The sequence below is a fragment of the Hypanus sabinus genome, unplaced genomic scaffold (assembly GCF_030144855.1).
Source record: "Hypanus sabinus isolate sHypSab1 unplaced genomic scaffold, sHypSab1.hap1 scaffold_464, whole genome shotgun sequence".
NCBI classification, from domain to species: Eukaryota; Metazoa; Chordata; class Chondrichthyes; order Myliobatiformes; family Dasyatidae; genus Hypanus; species Hypanus sabinus.
Genome location: NW_026781335.1, coordinates 266,784 through 288,800, shown reverse-complemented (window position 1 = coordinate 288,800; position 22,017 = coordinate 266,784). Strand labels below are relative to the sequence as shown.

The 22,017-nt window shown below is 45.7% G+C and overlaps 1 long non-coding RNA gene and 1 pseudogene across 2 annotated transcripts; both read right to left on the bottom strand.

The window, feature by feature from the left end:
• Positions 1 to 2,851: 2,851 nt before the first annotated feature.
• LOC132389033 (oocyte zinc finger protein XlCOF6-like) lies at positions 2,852 to 20,680 on the bottom strand (annotated as a pseudogene).
• On the bottom strand, positions 4,667 to 11,409 carry LOC132389034 (uncharacterized). 2 transcript variants are annotated; one of them, XR_009510406.1, is made up of 3 exons: positions 10,481 to 11,409; positions 7,697 to 7,866; positions 4,667 to 4,765 (listed from the first exon to the last, which is right to left on the bottom strand). It is a non-coding gene; the product is annotated as an uncharacterized LOC132389034 (long non-coding RNA). The 2 variants fall into 2 exon arrangements; XR_009510407.1 differs by lacking the exon at positions 10,481 to 11,409 and adding an exon at positions 8,492 to 8,939.
• Positions 20,681 to 22,017: the final 1,337 nt, after the last annotated feature.

The following is a 22,017-nucleotide window of genomic DNA, read 5'->3' as shown; positions in this document are numbered from 1 at the left end:
CCGATGTTCTGAAGTGTTTCTGTCTCTACTTGTTTCCACAGCCACCCGCCCAGTCCCCGCATTTCAGTCATGGGCGGAAGGCGCTGACAATGTTAATCCCATTGCTGTCGTAGCAGGCAGCGCTCCATACTGGAGCCGAGATGCTGCCTTTGACTGAAATCCTCTCCGCTGTCTCGACATCATGGAATAATTGTGAATCGAAATGTCTGCACAGGAGGACACCGGCTACACTGCATCCGTGGGAGCCAGCCGACCTTCTGTTCTGTCCGTATGAATCGACTGTGAATTGCCTGACTGGGTGATGGAACAACGCGAATGGCTCATTTATGTTAGAAATATGAGCAGAGGGAACCGCCGATGTGGACTTCATTTCATTCCTGTGATGCTCAGGCCAGTGACGTTGGTGTATCAGACCCAATCCTTACTGCGGCCAGGAAGCGTTTAACCAGCTGTCATCTGTCATCTGGTTTGGGAATTCCCCCAGATTGAACCCATTTACAAAACTCGCGGAGAGTTCTCTGTCACGCCGATATTGCACACTGTCAGCGGGTTCATATGTTCTGGGTCCAATTTCCACCATTTGTAGGAGAGAAAAAAACATAAGTTGATGTCTAATCATAATATTTTGCTCTATTGCCCAGACAGGTCAGTAATTTCTCTGCTCCTTTCTCTCTCCCTTGCAGTTAACCTGGTGGCGATTGTTATCCTGTCCCGAGGAAAGTGCGGTCTCTCCAAATGCATCACTCGCTACCTGCTGGTAATGGCAGCGGCCGATCTCCTGGTCGTTATCTCTGACCCTCTGCTGAAATGGACTGTTTTCTTATACTTTAGTTCTTCCTTCCTCCATTGGACTCCCGTTTGTAGGGTTGTTCGTTGCCTGCTCTTAGGAAGCACCGGGGTCTCTGTCTGGCTGACCGTCGCGTTCACCTGTGACAGATTTGTGGCCATTTGTTGTGAAAAGCTGAAAACAAAATATTGCACCGAAAGAACGGCGGCTGTGATTATCGGGACAGTGAGTGTTCTGGGCTGTTTAGAAAGTATCACTTTCTACTTTACATTGGAGCCTTTGGTGATAATTGATGAAGTTTTCTATGGCTGTGTGACCAAAGACAGTTTCTATACGTCTCCCTCGTGGGCCGCACTTCAGATGATTCATCGCGTTTTCATGCCTTGTCTCCCGTTTGTTCTGATTTTATTGTTCAATGCTCTGACAGTCAGACGGATTTTGTCCGCTAATAAAGTCCGGATGGGGCTCCGGGGCCGCAGCAACGGGAAGAATGAGAAGGACCCGGAGATGGAGAACCGAAGGAAATCGGTGGTTGTGCTATTCAGTATAACCGGTAGTTTCATATTTCTGTGGTTAACTCTGCTGGTTTTTGATATCTACGTACTGATTGCAAACATCCCTCGTTACTCGGACACGGATCCGATTTATATCGCAGAATCCACGGCGACGATGCTGCAGATCCTCAGCTCCTGCACCAACACATGTATTTACGCCGTGACTCAGAGCAAGTTCAGAGAGGAGCTGAAGAACGCGGTGAAATACCCGCTGGAACTGTTAACCAAATTCCTTAAATCATAGAGCGACTTGTTGGTTTCTGCCGGAGATTTCAGCCAAACACCATGTTTCCTCCATAATCTATCCACTTGCCGATATGTAGAACCACGGGTAACAACTGAGCGCTCTGAAATACGCATGCGTTTTGCGATGATATATTTCACTCGCTGTTTACCCCGTACAGGTGAAATGTGTCCTTCATCAAATATGTAATATGTAGCGGTCACCTCAGCTGTAATTCACCCGGATGGAGGGTCTATAGTCAGATCCCGCCCGTTTTATTTTAATAATCTCCATTACATCTGACAGTGTTTTACTCTGGGTTGGTCCAGTTAGGAAGAATCCTCTCCCTTTTCTCCATTCTCTCCGTTGTTTCTGATTCAGCCTTTTCATTGACGCTCACGGTGTTTTACTCCCAATACCTCTCACATTGTCCTCGCTCACTCCTTCCCCCACGCCGGTGAGGGGAACGGGATCAGACTGAAACATAGCGGAGTGTGTGTGTGTGTGTGTGTGTGTGTGTGTGTGTGTGTGTGTGTGTGTGTGTGTGTGTGTGTGTGTGTGTGTGTAAGTGTGTTTCTTTACTTTTCCAACTCTTTTTCCATCTCCGAACTGCTCCGCTTTGTCCTTTCCTATCTGCCTCTTTATCTCCATTCACATTCTGGGTCCCGTGAAAATCTTTTTCCTCTGTTCCCTGTTTCTCTCTGTCCGCACGTCCGGTCTTGTTCTGAACAGAATTTAATCTCATTGCAGACTAGTGAGTTTCACCGTGAGGGAGACGTGATCGGGCTGAAATATAGCCTGTGTGCATTATTTTCCTTCTTTTTCAACTCCATCTCCATCTTCGACCTGCTCCCTCGTTGTCCACGCATATCTCCGGCTTTATCCTTGTTCACATCCCGAGGCCCCGTCACAGTCTGTTTCTTTCCCTCTGTTTCCCTCTGTTCTCTGTTTCTCTGTGGCCACAACTTCCGTGCGGTCGCGTGCTGAGTAAAGCAAATCTCACTGCAGGAACATATATTTATATTGATCATCAATGTACGCTGAAAATTAATCAACTTCCGGAGCCACGGGAAAAAAGCTATGTGTTTATTTTTTTTCTCTCAACTGGAAGTTTTATCGATGTATGAAAAATTAAAGAATGATACTGGAAATCCGAATCAAAATTACTTTCAAGGATGTTGTACCGCTTCACAGGTGAGAGTACAACTTTTTAGTGTTGCTTTGATGTTGTTTTATCTGAACTTGATTTCCTTCCTTTTTCAGGACTCCAGGTTATTCCTCTTGCTGTTCCTGCTCAAAGCTCCCAGATTTCTGTTTCCTGGTCAAACAGTGTTGTCAAGCAGTATTTTCACTGTCAACCACTTTTTCACTGTCAAGTCGGAGTTCTTGCTCCCATGTGCAGCTTCCCCACCTGAAAGGGACTGAATACGCCTACCCGAAGGTTTTAACTGGATTCCACTCAATGACCAAACAGCTTTCCTTCTTTTTCCTTTTTTATTTTTATTTTCGCAAGCGTGGCAGTTAATAATTATTAGTCAGTAGTCATAAATAACCAGCGGTAAGTCAGTCATTAGTCTAGTCAAGGATAGTCATAAGTCATAAGGCAGTGGCAGTAGCATTAGCATTAGGATCAGGTGAAAAACTGGCTGCCTGTCGAACTTCGGAGACATTTCGGACCTGCACCTCCGTTTCTCTACTGGATCGTTATGATTCCAAACTGGGTGAACCCTTTTGAAGGTCCGCGAGCTCTTCTTAAGCCTTGCGCCGTTTTCAAGAAGTGCCTGTGTGCGATGATCCCGATGGCGGAGTTCACCCAAACGCAGTGACAGCCGTGCTCCTCTCCCTGAAACAGTCTCAACAATTATTTAAAGTTCGGCATTTTACCGCGGGATGTGACGCTGCTCTCGGACTGCCACTGTGACGCTGCGGGGTCCGCCCAAATGTTCTGGGCAGAAACCGCCCTCAGGCAGAAGGTTCCGTCCTCTCTGCGAGTGAATTCTTGCTCTTCCTTGATACCTTCCTGAAACTCAAGTTTGACTTGACAATCATGCACATTTGGTGGAGATGGCCGAGAGAATCTCTTGCCAAAGACTGAGCAGGTGATCGGCCTCTACCCAGTGTGAACTCGCTGGTGCCTCTGTAGATTAGATGACAGCGTGAATCCTTTCCCACAGTCTGAGCAGGTGAACGGCCGCTCCCCAGTGTGAACTGACTGGTGTGCCAATAGTTTGGACGACTGTGTGAATCCCTTCCCACAGACTGAGCAGGTGAATGGCCGCTCCCCAGTGTGAACTCGCTTGTGGTTTTGTAGATCAGATGACTGAGTGAATCCCCTCCCACATTCTGAGCAGGTGAATGGCTTCTCCCCAGTGTGAACTCGCTGGTGTCTCTGTAAGGTGGATGAATGACTGAATCCTTTCCCACATTCTGAGCAGGTGAATGGCCTCTCCCCAGTGTGAAATCGTTGGTGACTGTGTAGGGTGGATGAATGACTGAATCCCTTCCCACAGTCCGAGCAGATGAACGGCCTCTCCCCAGTGTGAACTCGCTGGTGTTTTTGTAGATCAGATGACTGACTGAATCCCTTCCCACATTCAGAGCAGGTGAATGGCCACACCCCTGTGTGTACTCGCTGGTGTGCCTTTAGTGTGGATGAGCAAGTGAATCCCTTCCCACAGTCTGAGCAGGTGAACGGCCTCTCACCAGTGTGAACACGCTGATGTACCTTCAGTTTAGATGAGCAAGTGAATCCCTTCCCACAGTCTGAGCAGGCGAACAGCCGCTGCCCGGTGTGAACTCCCTGGTGAGCCATTAGGCCAGATGACTGAGTGAATCCTTCCCCACAAATTCAACAGATGACCAGCCTCTGCCCAGTGTGAACTGCCTGCTGTGTCCACAGGTGGGAAGACCGACTGAACCCCTTCCCGCACACAGAATAGATGAATGGCCTTGCCCAGTATGTAGTTTCAGTTGAGGTGACTGAGTGAATCCATTCCCACAGTCTGATCAGGTGAACGGTCTCTCCCCTGTGTAAAGTGACGGACGTGCCAGTTGGTCAGATGACCGAGTGAATCCCTCCCCACAGTCTGAGCAGGAAGGATGGCGGATTGAATCACTTGCTCCTTAAATATCTAGACAGAGACAGCACAACTGGTGTGTTGTGTTTGAATTCCCATAGACAAATTCCTTGTCGATTTTAACCTGTGAAAAGAGTTAAAAATCCATCAGTGGGTGAAGGACAACATTTGAGATGAGATCACTTGAGTTGCCAAGGTGTGATCCGACATCACACTGTTACAGTGAAGTTCACCACATTGGAAAGCGAAATCACCTTCTAACTGGGCACAGTACTGGTATCTGGGACGACCCTCAAACCCTCTGATGCTCTATAAGAATGGGGCACTTATGCCATCTCCAATCTGTGACTTGGCTGTGTTTGACTCTGTCCATTTGAATTAGTCCCTCTTCCCACTGAGCTGAAAGGGTGTCTGTCCCCACAGTAACAGAAACCCTCTCACTTAAATAGCATTTGTTGGCGTGTAGCTAGGGTTTTCCTTTATGTAATGTTAATATACAGTGCCATAGTTTCAATGCCATGTCAATATCTCCTGACCTGGCTGGTGGCGTAGTGGCATCAGTGCCAGACTTCAGGACGAAAGGTCCCGAGTTTGAATCTAGCCGGCTCCCCTGCACGCTTTCCATCCGTGCTGGGTTACGAGCTGGTGATCTCTTTGGAAACTCACCTGGCAGAAGTTTCCCCTCATGTTCCCCTGAACGTTTCACCTTTCACCCTTAACCCATAGCCTCTGATTATAGTCACACCCCATCTCAGTGGAGAAAGCCAGCTTGCTTTTACCCTATCTCTAACCCTCATAATTGTAGTATACCTCCATCAAATCTCCCCTCAATCTTCCACATTCCAAGGAATAAAGTCCTGGCCTGTTCAATCTCTCCTTATAACACAAGTCCTCCAGACCTGGCAACATCCTTGTGATGACAAGGAAGGGGTGAGGGGGAATTGAGAGTGAGGGAGAGAGGGAGCACGAAGGGAGGGCTGGAGTAATCTCGGGATTACTGACTGTGCCACGCGGCAGTGACAGTAGTAATGGAATGAGGTGGAGGATAAATGTGTGGCTGAAAGATTGGAGCAGGGGGCAGGGATTCAAGTTTCTTGATCATTGGGACCTCTTTTGGGGCAGGAGTAATCTGTACAAAAATGATGGGTTACACTTGAAACCTAGGGGGATCAATATCCTGGCGGGAGATCTGTGAAGGCTACTGGGAGACTTTAAACTAGAATGGTTGGGGGGTGGGAATCAAATTGAAGAGACTAGGAGAGAAGTGGTTAGTTCACAAATAGAGAAAGCTTGTAGACAGTGTGAGGAAATCTAGGAATAATGGTGCATATTTCCCTGAAGGTGGAATCTCATGTGGTGAAGAAAGCTTTTGGTATGCTGGCCTTTATAAATCAGAGCATTGAGTATTGGAGTTGGGATGTGATGTTAAAATTGTAGAAGGCATTAGCGAGGCCAGATTTTGGAGTTTTGTATACAGTTCTGGTCATGAAATTATAGGAAAGATGTCAATAGAGTACAGAGGAGATTTACCAGAATGTTGCCTGGGTTTCAGCACCCAAGTTACAGAGAAAGATTGAACAAGTTAGGTCTTCATTATTTGGAGCGTAGAAGGTTGTGGGGGGACTTGATAGAGGTATTTAAAATTATGAGGGGATAGACAGAGTTGACGTGGACAGGTTTTTTCCATTGAGAGTAGGGGAGATTCAAATAAGAGGACATGAGTTGAGAGTTAAGGGGCAAAAGATTAGGGGGCAACACGAGGGGTAACTTCTTTACTCAGAGAGTGGTAACTGTGTGGAACGAGCTTCCAGTGGAAGTGGTAGAGACAGGTTCGATTTTGTCATTTAAAAAAAAAATTGTATAGGTATATGTACAGGAAAGGAATGGAGGGTTATGGGGTGAGTGCAGGTAAGTGGAATGAGGTGAGAGTAAGCGTTCGGCATGGACTAGAAGGGCCGAGATGGCTTGTTTCCGTGCTGTAATTGTTATATGGTTTTACCGGGTACGATTCTGGTCTCCATATCCGACAGCGGGGAGTTTTTACACATACGGGGACCAACTGCAGCTCAACCCTAGCTGATGCGGGTGTTTCTCCTGTTCAGGTGGCGGTGAGGAAGGGGTTAATCTCAGGTTTGTGTAAATCCAGGGCCGGGTACAGTGGGAAAGGGCCGGGACCAAGCCGGACAGCTGGAGGCTCCAGGCTCGCCAGTCTTGCATCCCTGGTTTTAGTTTTGCACTGTGTCGGGATCACGGGATCAGTTTGTTGTGGTTCCCCAAGCTGGGAGGGTGACGTGGGTGAAGGGGGCCTGTCTATGTGTCGGTGTGGGGTGAATGGTCAGAAGGGTGTGGGTGTGCGGAGGGTGATTGGGGTACTGTGGGTTATCGGAAGTAACATGACTTGGGTGGATGGACAAGGGGTAAATTACGTTGTCAACGAAGGTGGATCTGGTCCAATGAATCAGACAGCTCAGCTCGCATGTCCTTTCAGGAGTCCACAATTCTCTCATCATCTTAATCACGGACTAATCTTCCTGTTAACATTGAGTTTGTTACAGAGCCCCAGGGTCTGGGAATGGCTGGGTGGTAGGAATCAGAGGGTGATGGTGAGAGACTGTTTCTTAGACTCGAGTCCTGTGCTTAGTGACATTCCCTGGGGTTACGCCCATTGCTACTTGTCATCTATGTCAATAATTTGGTTGAGAAAGTACAGGGTATGGGGAGAGAGTTTGCAGCAAGTTCAAACAAATACTGTTTTTGAAAGAGAGTCAGTATAAACACTCCCCTCTCTTTCTCTCTCCCCACTCAGAACTGACCAAAAGCTACATCAGAGGATGCAAGACCTTGAACTGAGTGACCACTGTGAGGGAATGGGAGTGGTTTCAAAGGGCCGGGGTGCTGGAAGCACATTACCAGACCTGGAGTGATTGGAACTGGGTCTGACAGAGGCATAACTGGTTCTTCTGGGCACATTCAGTCTCACTCCAACTATTTCCTACCTTCCTTTGTACAGGTATGTAATGTCTAAAGGACCAGTGTTTGAGTACATGAGACTCACCAGACTTTCTCCTGACTGAATCACCGGAATCTCCGAGTCAGATTGGTTTCTCTCCAGTTGATGCTCTCAATCCTCGGGCTGGTTCACTTGTTGTTGTTCCCTCCTCTTACAGTCGTGGTTTGCCTCCAGTTGGGGTTTTTCTTCAAGTAAATCTCTCACCACAGGTCTAACTTTAACCAGAGAGACAATGGAGCACGTTGATAATGAAAAGGAGAACTAAACATTTCTGCGTAATGTTACTAAGAACAAAACTCACTGAGATTTAAACACTGAAGGCAGATTTAACGATCTCAGTGAACAATATTTTATTGCCCCTCACATATCAAAGAATGATATGGGATAAGAAGGAGCCATCATTCAATCATGGTAAGACATAAGACACAGGAACAGAATTAGGTGAAGCTACTTAGCAATCATGAGTATATTAATCTCTGTCATAAATATACTCAAACGGCAGCCTCAATCAACCTCTGTGGCAACAAATTCCACAGATCAGACACCTTTTAGCCAAAAAAATTTTCTCATCTCAGTTTTAAGGAGAAGCATCTTTATTCTGAGACAGTGCTGTCAGATCGCAGACTCTCCATCCCTCTGAACTCCATTGAGCACAGGTCCAAAACCTTCAAATGCTCCACCGATCATTCCTGGGATTACTTATGTAAACTTTGTTAGCAATACTCACTCAACACCTCACAAGCCCAAACAGCTCGATTGCTGGGTCGATTTTACCTGGATCAAAATCTGTTACATCCCAGGACCAAACCTCACAATCACACAGCTGAATCTGCCACTCACCGACCCTGAGAGTCTCACACATTGTCCCCACATCTCACACTGGGTAGTGCAATCCGGGATTTCCCCACAACCAATGTCCAGCTGCCCGAAATTTCTGCTTCATTGCAGGACGATCATCCAGCCCGATCTGTAGAAGCTCAAACCAAAGTCAAAGCCAAAACACCAACAGTTCCATTTGCCTGGAATGCCGATCACAGGATTAGAGCCGAAACACCAACTCTCCCAGTACTCTTTGCTGCAGTGTGTCTGCCCGTCACTGTTCATAAACTAGCACCTCCACACCAATGCACAACAGAACTGGGACCTGATGACCCTCCGGCATTCCAGCTAACAATAACCGATTCTGGAAATGACTCAGCGAGGCCAAAGGTACAAAAGAACACTTCACAATGAAGACAAGGGTTGGAAGAAAGTTTGCTGATATATAACATTGAGGAGGTGGGATACAAGGCGGACTGAGGTTGACCCAGATGGTTGGTGTACATCACTGAAGCGGAGTTGGGTGTTGTGAGGAGACTGGACAGAGTTTGAACAAGATGAGCAGATGGAACCAGGTGGGAGAAGGGATCAAGGACGATCACTGATGGTCCTCCAGCAACACATAGGTACTGAATGAATAGTACATACTATTGTACAAAAGATTCTAAAATGACAGAATTAGCAAAAATAACAAGACCTTTGCCAGATATACTGTGGCCCTCACCAAATTTTTATCTACACACCATAGAGAGTTTCCCATCCGGACACTTCACGCTTTGCATGGTAACTGCTCCGCCCGTGACTGTGAGGAACAGCAGAGACCTTTGGATCCAGATCAGCACATCACAGAAACCATCCTCCCCCCTAGACTTCCCAGTCCCTCGGTAAAGCAGGCAGTAAAATCAAAGATCCCCACAATCTGGGACCCACCCCAGTCCGGCAGAAGACACAACAGCCATAAGGCTCCAGGACAAATGTGAGGAGCCTCAGGAAACGAGGCGAGTTCGGGGGAAGTTAACGGGACTCAGTGGCCAACATCAGATTTCCCCAACACAACATAGAGGATGCATGACCACCCACCTGGAGATTGTGAACATGCACAAAGAGATCGTTACATCTATGGTTAAATGGGAGGGGCAAATGGGATCACGTGACAGGTGGGGTCTAACACCCCAGACGTAGACTCCAGCTTCCCAGCACTCAGTGGAAATAAACAGACGCCCCTCACATCTCCTCTCACCTTAACTGTGTCAGATATTTCAAACCCCCAGGAAAAAACATACCCTCTGTCCACTCTATCTATTCCTCTCGTAATCTGATAAAAGTCCATCCAGTCTCACCCCAGCCTGCGCCGCTTTGGAGAAAACAACACAAGTTTGTCCAGCCTCTTGTTATAGCTCATGCCCTCTAATCCAGTCAGTATCCTGGTAAAACTGTTCTGCACCCTCTCCAAAGCCCCGACATCCTTCCGAGAATGGGGGCGACCAGAACTGCATGAAACACTCCAGATGTGGTCTAAATAGTTTAACAAAGCTGCAACACAACTTCCCGACTTTTGAACTCAGTGCTTCAACTAATAAAGACAACCATGCCATTTGCTTCTTAACCACCCGATCAATCTGTGCTGTCTCTTTCAGGGAGCGATGAACTTGGAGTCTAAGATCCCTCTGATCATCGACACTGTTCAGGGTTTTACATTTAACACTGTACTGTCTCATACATTCAGGGGTGCAGTGCTACCAGAGCTCACCGGAGAGCCGCTCCGACACCTCTGTAAAACAGTCAAAATAAACAAGCGGGGAATTTAACAACCCCGGATATTAAATAGAGGGAAATTTACAGAAGCGGGGGTTGGGAAGTAGGGGTGTTGGCTGGTGGGGAAAAATACCACTAATAACATTAGGATATTTGATCGTTTTTGGTGAAATCCTGGAGCTGTGACTGTTTTTAATTTAGGTATTTGTGAAATTCCTTCTCGCTCGACCCGTTGTCCATGAAGCTGGAAAATACCTGTACACAAATGCGAGCATTTTTCCGCTCTTTCCAATGGGTACCATTGGATTCCAGGAAGGAGCTATAATAAGCACGGAATGAACATCGAAACCTATGTTTAAGAGTGGAAAATAATGAAAGAAAAATTCAGTGCTCGCTCATCTTCTTCCTGATTTTGATCAGATACACAAGCTAATCATCCAAAATCCCCTTCTACACCTGGATAAATTTAATTTTGTTTTGGAAGCCAAATGGAAAAAAAATTCTAGGCTACAAGCTAGTTTTACGTCATTTCATATCATTAGTAGCTGATTAACTCCTTGGCCTCGCTCCACCAACTGTAGTTGATTGAAAAGAGGCTCTTTTTCTCTTTGCGTTGATAGGAAAAAAGAGTAATTTAGTGAGGAAATGAACGAGATGAAATGCATTTCCAAACCTCCTAAATGGTTGCTCTCCTCCCGTTAACATTTGTCACTTCCAAAATACAATGTTTTATATACGTATAGTTGCGATAATAATTTATGTAAAGATTCAAGCTTCTTTAACTTTTTATATATTTAAACACTAAACAGGATGTATAAAGGTCGAACCATGTAACACCTGACGTGTGAGGATATTTTGAGTATCGACACTCACAGGTACACTTCAATATATTGAGAAAGGGATGGAGCAGTGGGCCCAGAGTGAAGTGATAAGCAGGTGAGAGGACGTACAAAGACAGAGGGGATGAGAGGGAGTGGGACGGAGGGGTGTGAGGTAAATTTGTTCACCGGAAGGGGAAATCGATATCCATGCCATCAGGGTGGGTGGGGGCACCCAGACGGAATACAAGTTGCTGATCCCGCACCCTGAGGATGGCCTCATCTTGGCAAGGGATGGGATGACACGTCGGAACGGGAATGGGAATCGGAATTGAAATGTCTGGACACCGGGAAGTCCCGCTCGGAGTGGATGGTTCAAAGATTAATTTATTATCAAAGCAGGAATTCCTAAATAACGCTGAGTTTTTTTTTCCTTCTCCAGAGAACCACGAAACAAAGAAATCGTGAAAGTCGTTCAGAGAAAAAAAAAATGAAACTCCCTCCCCACCCCCCGCATCAGAAAGGACGGCCTCCCGATCATCAACCCCCAAAACCCACCCCACCCGCACAAAAGGGTAGAAAAATATCGACACCCGTTAAAAACGTTCCAACCCGACACAACTGCGGAGGAGCCGGTGTCACCAGTGTGGAGGCGGCCGCATCGGGAGCAGCGGACACAACAGCCGACCCGGGAAGATTCACAGGTGAAGTGTCGCCTCACCTGGAAGGATGTTTGGACAACGGAGGGAGTTCGGCCGTCCGGCCCTTTCACTCTGACACCCCGAACTCCACATCAAATCCGTCCAAACGTATCTGGGCGAACTTTAATGACCAATAAATATAATTCCTCTCAGCGATCAGCTGTCTGAATGATCCCCTGACTCTGAGAGGAAGGGGTATCTATGGTCCACAGTGTCAGGGTGTTGAGTTTACCAGGAGACAAAGACTACAGGGACGAAAGGTTTTCTGCTGACTAACACACTGTGTGTGGATCCCGCTGGCAATTCTGGTGTTGTGACCCGAATCGAGAGAAACGCCACGCTGCCCACTTCACCAACAACATAGCACAGCCGGACACATAACAGGGGACTTTACATCCCACAACACTGGATTCAGTGATGAAACCCCTGATTAATGTTGTTGTCTCACCGAAAAGTCCATTAACCCTAACCCTGCAATATGGTGTAAAATCCCGCTCCCCATATTAACACGGGTTATACAGACCAAAGAGCAAACTGCCGGAGGAGCTCAGTGGGTCGGACAGCATCTGTGGAGGGAGATGGACCGTAAATATTTCGGGCCGAGACCCTCCCTCTGGACTGAGAGTGGAGGGGAAATAGTCAGAGAAGAGGTGAGAGGTAGGGATGGGGCATGAGCTGGGGAGTGAGAGGTGGATTCCAGGTTAGGGGGGAGGTGGAAGGTGAAAATAGTGACAGGGGTGGGAGCTCAGTGGTTGGGGCAACACGGGGCTGCAGAAGATGGAAATTAATTCCATAAACAATGAGGTTAGAGAGTATTTGTTATAGAGAGTGTAATGAAGATTCACTTGACTGATCCCTGGAGTGGTGGGGTCATAACCTGAAGAAAGATCAAATGTGGTAACTCTAAATGTCATTTAGAGAATCGAGGACTGAGAGGTGAACACATTGAAATGCAGAACATCATTACCGGTTGAACCAGTCATCCCAGTCTCTGAAAAAGGGGATGGGAATCGAGCCCGTGACTCTGTGACCTGGGGGTGGAGGGAAAGGGATCGGGGTAGATATGGTGTGGAAAAGTAGACATGTATCTGGTATAAATATGGAATAATGTGGAGAATGCGGCGGATGGGTCGGACAGCATGTTAGGGCCATGGAGCAGAGTCACCAGTTCAGGAGGGAGACCCTCCACCCGTCACCTGATCCCGTTTCCTGTTCACGTTTTTCTGCAGATCTGCAGCATTTGCGGGTCACTGCTCGACGTGTACATGTAGCTTCACCTTTGTCCCCTTCAGACAACGCAGTGAGATCCGGATCAAATAGCTCCACACAATTAAATTAGATTATTACATTTACACAATTAGAATAGCTTATTACAATTTTTTTATATTTTTGTACGATATATATATATATATATATATATATACTTACTTTAAGTCACAATTGTTAAGATCTTTTGTTAAGAATTAGGTTCTACTGCTACCGCAGAGACAACGAATTTCATGGCATATGCTGGTGCTATCAAACATGATTCTGATATTGATATGGGAGACCCATCACCAGTCACCTGATCCCAGTTACCACTGATCGCAATGTGAGATTGAAGCATTTTCCATATATTTGCTTTCCACAGAAATGACAACTGGTCAGTTTCCTTCTGTGGTTCCGGAGCAGAAGCTCAGTCTGTCTAATATTTCCACACAATTAAAGTGGTGTATTTGTTTATTATCATCACGTACTGAGCTACAGTGAAAATCTTGCCTGATGTACCATCCACACAGATCTATATATTACAACAGTACATTGAGCTCATAGACAATAAAAAAATAACTGTAACAAAGTATTATGGCTGCAGAGAAAGTGCAGTGCAGATAGACATATGGTGCAGGGTCACGTCGAGTTACACTGTGAGGCCCAGTCCATTTTATCATTCATTTGGCTTATAACCGCAGACAGGAAACCGTCCTTCAGCCTGGTGGTACATCAGGTACACCTTTAAGGCTTTTGTATCTCTCTGCCAATGTGGGAACGGGTTTGCAGCAAGAATGTCCAGGTTATGAGGTTCTTTGTGTACATGGCCTGCTTTTCCGAGGGAGGGGAAGTGTAGGGAGAGTCCATGGACTGGAGGCTTGTTTCTCTGATGTTCTCTGCTCTCCAAAGTTCTCTGCAGCTCCTTGAAGTCATGGCAGAGCAGTAGCAATACAAAGGCGTGAAGAATCGACAAGAAGCTCAGAGACATCGGGCTTCACCCTGCCTTGTGTAGCTGAATCCTGGACTTCCTGTCAGATCAACAGCAGGTGGTAAGAGTGGGCTCCATCTCCTCTGTCTCTCTGACCCTCAGCACACATACCCCACAGGGTTGTCTCTTTGGCCCTCTCCTTTACTCTCTGTGCACCCATGACTTGTGTTGCCACCCACAGCTCCAATCTGCTAATTAAATTTGCTGAGAATACTACATTGATTGGCCTAATCTCAAATAATATCTTTCAATCGATCAAATGCCTCCTGACAAGGTTCAGTCCAAACAAACTTTTCACCCATCTTCAGGAGATTAGTCAGAGGAAGAGCGAGAGCAGCAAAGTTCTTACAGAACTTACGATAATATCCATCCATTCCCAGAAACCTTCTGAGAGCCTTCTTACCAATCAGAGATATGCTCTTCCCAAGTGTCACTCCCTGTGACTAAGTCATCAATATAGGCATCTGTGTGTTCCAACCCTCGAATTACAAAATTAATCATTCTCTGGGATGTTCCTGGAGCATTTTTCTTTCCAAAAGGCAAAACATTGTATTCATACAACCTAGATGGTGTCACAAAGGCAGAAATTTCTCTATGTCTGTCCGTCAATGGAACACACCAATACCCTGTCAACAGATCAATCTTTGTAAGAAATTAGCTATTCCAACTTTATCGATGCAATCATCTATCCTAGCGATAGGATAGGCATCTGTTTTTGTTACTGCATTTACCTTCCCATAATCTGTGCCCCTGAGACCTACTGAATCTGTTTCCACGCTTACAACAATTGCTCAGCCAATTTACATTCTCTACGTTCATGCGATATGGGTGTTGTTTAATCGGTTTGGCTTGACCAATATCTGCGTCATGTGATGAGACCGTGGTTGGCTTGCGAACATCGGGAAAGAGATCTTTAAACTTCAGAATTAATTCCTTCAGCTGTTGTTGTTGCTTTGGCTGCAGATGAGCCAACTTGTTATCAATATTTTCTGGAACAACGGAGTTCATTAGCTTAACTGGGACCACGTTTGGCTTGTGAAAAGTCTCAGACGAGTCAATTGTTTCAAGCTCAGGGTTGCCAGATTCATATACTTTGACAACAACACTCACAGATGGTGCCTGATCGTCAAAACAAGGCTTTATCATATTTATGTGTGCCAGGTGTGTTAGTTTACGTAGGCTGTGTGTTGTAATAACATAATTCACATCGTTAAATTGAGAGACTATTTCAAACGGTCTATTGAATTTCACCTGAAGTGGATTCGTCAACATAAGGCAAGCACCTTATCCCCCACCCGGTATTTTCTTTCACAACCCTGCTTATCAAACCAACACTTCATTTTGTTTTGAGAAATCTTTAAGTTTTGTCTCGCTAGACCACAGAATTGGTGTAGTTTATTTTTGAAATTTAAAACATAGTCTAACAAGTTAACATGTACATCCCCATCAATCCACTGTCCCTTTAACAAGGTCAAAGGTCCCCTCACTCTGCGTCCAAATACGAGTTCAAATGGAGTAAAGCCCAATGATTCCTGAACCGACTCTCTTACTGCGAACAAAAGCAAATGTATTCTTTCATCCTAGTCGTTTCCATTTTCAACACAGTATGTCTTAATCATTGTTTTGTGGGTAGAGTGAAATCTTTCTAAAGCCCCTTGTGATTCCGGATGGTATGTAAATGATGTAATTTGTTTTGTTCCCAGTTCAGAAACTACCTGCTGGAATAACCCAGATGTAAAATTACTTCCTTGAACAGACTGGATTTCTTGAGGCAAATCGAATAAAGTAAAAAAAAACTCAGTAAGAGCCTTCAACTTAGCTTTAATATTTCTGAGAGGTATTGCCTCTGGGAATCTGGACGCAGTACACATAATAGTTAGCAGATACTGATGGCCAGCTTTAGTCTTTGGCAATGGGCCAACATAATTCTCTATAACTTTAGAAAAGGGTTCATAGAATGCAGGTATAGACCACAGTGGGGCCACTGGGGTGACCTGATGAGGTTTAGCCAAAACTTGACAACTGTGACAAATCCCAGCATTAATTTCTGGTTTACCCTGGTTATCCCTGCTACTCTTTTCGAAACTCTTATTCAGGGTAACCATAGCCTTATGAGTTAAAGCAAATTGATCTGCTAATCTAGCAGACTCCTGCATAGTGGCAGCATCATTTCCATCTAAATACGTCTTTATGTCATCAGGGACACACTTTTTGAATTCTTCAGTTAAAACTAACTCATTTAATCATCATTTACATTTACATTTACATTTTTATATGTGCACCAGCGGGCAATACACACAAATTTCTCATAAGCAAATTCCATATAAGTCTGGTTCACAGGTTTCTTCAAATTTCTAAACTTTTGCCTGTATGCTTCTGGGACCAACTCATAAGCTTTGAGCACAGCCTGCTTCACTAGGTCATAATGTGTGGTGGGTGGCCAGCTGGTTAGGGTGTTGAACTAGCGATCTGAAAGTCATGTTTTCGAGCCTCAGCCAAGGCAGTGTGAGTGGCTTTGAGCAAAGCACTGAACCACACAATGCTCCTGCATGTTTATAGCCCAGTGGCGATGATTGGTGCAGTACAAATAATCAGCTGCTTCATCAACTGTCAAAGCAGAATAGGCATGCTAAGCCTTTCCCTTTATTACACTTTATGAGACAATTTTCTGTCTGTTTTTCTGCCTCTTCTCTCTGTTTTTCTGCCTCTCTAGCCTCAAACTGCCTCTGCCTTTCCGCAGCCTCCATCTTTAATTTTTCTCACTTGTACTGGAGCTCAAGCTCATGAGGTTTACTTTCAGGAAACACCTCCAACTCCTCCACTTTAAACACACTCTCAGAAACATAAAGTTCAGCTATTATCCTCTGCATCTGTGCCCTCCTCATTGTCAATTTCTCCTTAGCAAGTTTTAAACTTTCAGCAATACTAAACAACTCAACCCTTCTGGTGTCCTCTAATGCCTCAGAGGTTGGCACTTCCTGAGATCTATCAACATCCATTGCTGCAAATTTTCCACACACAAATAAATCAAAAGAGATTTCCCAAATGAAATTGATAATTAAACAATCCTCAAATTTGATCATATCCCAGATGCAGGCCCCATTTTGTTACGAACCGTAATGCTTCAGAAACGAACCAGCAGCAACAGACTAATACTCGAGTCCGTTTTTGATGTGAAAACCACAATGCTTATTAGTATCCACTTATAATATAGTAACTTAAGCAAGTTAAACAAAAATTAACAGTGTTATGTGTATATATGTGTGTAAATATAACTCCCAAACTATTGAGCTCAGGGGAAACAAGGCTTGGAGTCTTCAGATTGTAATGTATGAAAGTTCAGTTCATCCACAAAATAGGTGATGAGAGAGATATTTGTAATTCAGGGTAAATGTCGAGAGAAGGCAGTTATGTCAAACAGCAAGGGAGATGAGGCTGAGAACAGAACAATGGTGGAAATCTTTGTCACATGGTACGAGCAGAATCATCTGCAGCTTAATTTGAAAAAGACTAAGGAGCTGGTGGTGGACCTGAGGAGGGCTAAGGCACCGGTGACCCCTGTTTCCATCCAAGGGGTCAGTGTGGACATGGTGGTAGATTACAAATACCTGGGGATACGAATTGACAATAAACTGGACTGCTCAAAGAACACTCAGGCTGTTTACAAGAAGGGTGAGAGCCGTCTCTATTTCCTGAGGAGACTGAGGTCCTTTGACATCTGCCAGACGATGGTGAGGATGTTCTACGAGGCTGTGGTGACCAGTGCTATCATGTTTGCTGTTGTGTGCTGGGGAAGAAGGTTGAGGGTAGCAGACACCAACAGAAACAACAAACTCATTCATAATGCCAGTGATGTTCTGGGGGTGGAACTGCACTCTATGGCGGTGTCTGAAAAGAGAATGCTGTCCAATTTGCATGCCATCTTGGACAATGACTCCCATCCGCTCCATTATGTACTGTTTAGGCACAGGAGTACATTCAGCCGGAGACTCATTCCACCGAGATGTAACACTGAGCGTCACAGGAAGTCATTCCTGCCTGTGGCCATCAAACTTTTCTAATCTTCCCTCAGAGTGTCAGACACCTTGAGCCAATAGGCTGGTACTGGACTTATTTCCACTTGCAAAGATTAACTTATTATTATTTAATTATTGATGGTTTTATATTGCTATATTTCTACACTATTCTTGGTTGGTGCAGCTGTAATGAGGCTCAATTTCCCTCAGGATCAATAAAGTACGTCTGTCTGTTCTACAGGTTCCACAGTGTTAAAATGAGAGAACAGTTGCTGTAGATTTTATCTGTCATCTTTACAAATCTACATACGAATTATCACCGAAAGTGACTTGTCATGAGGGGTATCATCTTCAAATGAATGACCACGTCACACCCAGGCAAGGGTTAACACATAAGTGGACTTCACAGGATACCTCAAATCAGATACACTCCCATGGATCAAACAACCACACATTTGATGTACGGTGAATAGATAATTAACCCACCCTTGTGGGCACAGAAAAGTTCTAAACAGTGACCTTTCGCCACTAGTTCCCTGGTTTCAATCCTTCCATTTTTCATCCATCTCCATCTGACTCTGAGTGTCTGTGTCCTCGGTTAAAACAAAACAAGCTGCAAATCAGACTGATTCACCTTCTTAATCTCTCTTAAATTGACAGTCCATATCAAACGAAACCTAGGGATTCATAACAATGGCCACTCCCCACTATGAACTGACTGGTGTTCCAGTAGTCGGGATGACTGAGTGAATCCTTTCCCACAGATTGAGCAGGTGAACAGCTTCTCCCCAGTGTGAACTTGCTGGTGTCTCTGTAGGTTGGATGACTGAGTGAATCCCTTCCCACAGTCTGAGCAGGTGAACAGCCTCTCCCCAGTGTGAACTGACTGGTGCGCCAGTAGGTGGGATGACTGAGAGAATGCCTTCCCACAATCTGAGCAAGTGAACGGCTTCTCCCCAGTGTGAACTCGCTGATGTCTCTGAAGGGTGGAAGAGTGCGTGAATCTCTTCCCGCATTCTGAGCATGTGAATGGCTTCTCCCCAGTGTGAACTCGCTGATGACTATGTAGGTTGGATGAGTGAGCGAATCTCTTCCCACAGACTGAGCAGGTGAATGGCTTCTCCCCAGTGTGAACTGACTTGTGATCCAGTAGGTGGGATGACTGAGTGAATCCCTTCCCACATTCTGAGCAGGTGAATGGCTTCTCCCCAGTGTGAACTCGCTGATGTCTCTGTAGGGTGGAAGAGTCAGTGAATCCCTTCCCACAGTCTGAGCAGATGAACGGCTTCTCCCCAGTGTGAAATCGCTGGTGACTCTGTAGGGTGGATGACCAAGTGAATTTCTTCCCACATTCTGTGCAGGTGAATGGCTTCTCTCCAGTGTGAACTTGTTGATGACTCTGTAGGTAGGATGACCGAGTGAATCTCTTCCCACATTCTGAGCAGGTGAATGGCTTCTCCCCAGTGTGAACTCGCTGATGACTCAGTAGGGTGGATGGATCAGTGAATCTCTTCCCACAGACTGAGCAGGTGAACGGCTTCTCCCCAGTGTGAACTCGATGATGTCGCTGTAGATTGGATAATTGAGTGAATCTCTTACCACATTCTGAGCAGGTGAACGGCTTCTCCCCAGTATGAACTCGCTGATGCTTCTGTAGGGTGGATGAATCAGTGAATCTCTTCCCACATTCTGAGCAGGTGAACGGCTTCTCCCCAGTGTGAACTCGCTGATGTCTCTGTAGGGCAGATGAATCAGTGACTCTCTTCCCACATTCTGAGCAAGTGAACGGTCTCTCCCCAGTGTGAACTCGTTGATGACTCTGTAGGGTGGAAGACTGAGTGAATCTCTTACCACAGTCTGAGCAGGTGAACGGCCTCTCCCCGGTGTGAACTTGCTGATGACTCTGTAGGTGGGATGACTGAGTGAATCTCTTCCCACAGACTGAGCAGCTGAACGGCTTCTCCCCAGTGTGAACTCGCTGATGACTCTGCAGGTAAGATGACTGAATGAATCTCTTTCCACAGACTGAGCAGCTGAATGGCTTCTCCCCTGTGTGAACTCGCTGATGTACCAGTAAGCTGGATGACTTAGTGAATCCCTTCCCACATTCTGAGCAGGTGAAAGGCCACTCCCCAGTGTGAACTTGCTTGTGTGCCAGTAGTTGGGATGACCGAGTGAATCCCTTCCCACACTCTAAGCAGGTGAATGGCCTCTCTCCAGTGTGAACTCGCTGATGACTCTGTAGGGTGGATGACTGAGTGAATCCCTTCCCACAGACTGAGCATGTGAATGGCTTCTCCCCAGTGTGAACTCGCTGGTGACTGTGTAGGTGGGATGACTGAGTGAATCCCTTCCCACATTCTGAGCAGGTGAACGGCCTCACCCCAGTGTGAACACGCTGGTGTGCCATTAGGTCAGATGACTGAGTGAATCCTTTCCCAGGTATTCAGCAGATCACCAGCTTTTGCCCAGTGTGAACTGACTGGTGTGTCCACAGGTGGTAAGACAACTGAATCCTTTCTCACACACAGAACAGGTGATTGGCCTTGCCCAATGTGAACTTGTTGATGTACCTTCAGTTGAGATGACTGAGTGAATCCATTCCCACTGTCTGAGCAGGTGAACGGCCTTTCTCCTGTGTAAAATGACGGGCGTGCCAGTTGGTCAAATGACCGAGTGATTTCCTCCCCACAGTCTGAGCAGGAAGGATTGTCGATTGAATCCCTCGCACCACTTCTTAAATATCTGGACAGAGACAACAAAACTGTTGTGCCATGTTTGCGCTTTCTGGAGACAAATTCCTTCTCATTTTTAACCTGTAAAAGATTTACAAAATCCATCAATGGGTTTAGGACAACATTTCAGATGTGATTACTTGAGTTGCCAAGGTTTGATCTGGAATCACACTGATACAGTGAGGTTAAACCCAAGTTGGACAGATAAATCATCTCTTGACTGGGCACAGTGCTGGTATCTGGAATGACCATCAATTCCCTGATGCTCTTCCTGTTTCTATAAGCATGGGACATTTCTGCCATCTCCAATTTGTACCTTGGCTGAGTTGGACTCTCTCCATTGGTATTATTCCCTGTTCCTGCTGAGCTGCATGGGTGCCTGGCCCCACAGTAACTGAAACAGTCTCACGCAATTAGTCTTTCTTGATGTGCATCTGGGATTTTCTTTCATGTATTATTAACTTTAATTGCCACAGTTTTAATGCCATATAAAAAATTCCTGTTGATGTGAATGGTTGGTCTGCACAGCTGTTAAAAAGACAGAGTGAATTTTTGTAATATTTCACATTCTTGTAGAAAATTATAACACAGAAACAGGCCCTTTGGGCCATCTAGTCTGTGCTGAACTATTTAAACTGCCCACTCCCATACCCCTACCATCCAGGTACCTACATGAACCTCTGAAATGTTGAAATTGAGCTTGCATGCACCACTTGCGCTGTCTGCTCATTCCACACCCGGATGACTGTCTGTATGAAGAAGTTTCCCCTCATGTTACCCTTAATATTTCACATTTCATCCTTAACCCAGGGCCTCTGGTTGTAATCCCACCCCATCTCAGTGGTAAAAGCCAGCTTGCATTTACACTATCTATGCCCCTCTATCACAATCAAATCTCTCCTTAATCTGCTACATTCCATGGAATAAAGTCCTGACCTGTTCAATCTTTCCTTATAACCCAAGTCCTCCAAACCTGGCAACATCCTTGTGAATTTTCTCTGAACTCTTTCAAAGTCCTTACATCTTACCTGTAGGTTGTGACCAAAACTGCACTCAGTACTCCAAATTAGGCCTCAGCATTGTCTTCTACAAGTCAACACAACATCCATCTTTTGTTGTCAGTATTTTTGTTCATGAAGGCCATTGGGCTAAAATCTTCCCTTCCGTCTCTATCTAACTGTGATACCACTTTCAGTGAATTAAGGACTTCCTTCTTCAAGAGGTCCCTTTCTTCTACAACACTCCCTCGTGCCCGACCAGTCACTGTGAAAGACCTCCCTTGGTAG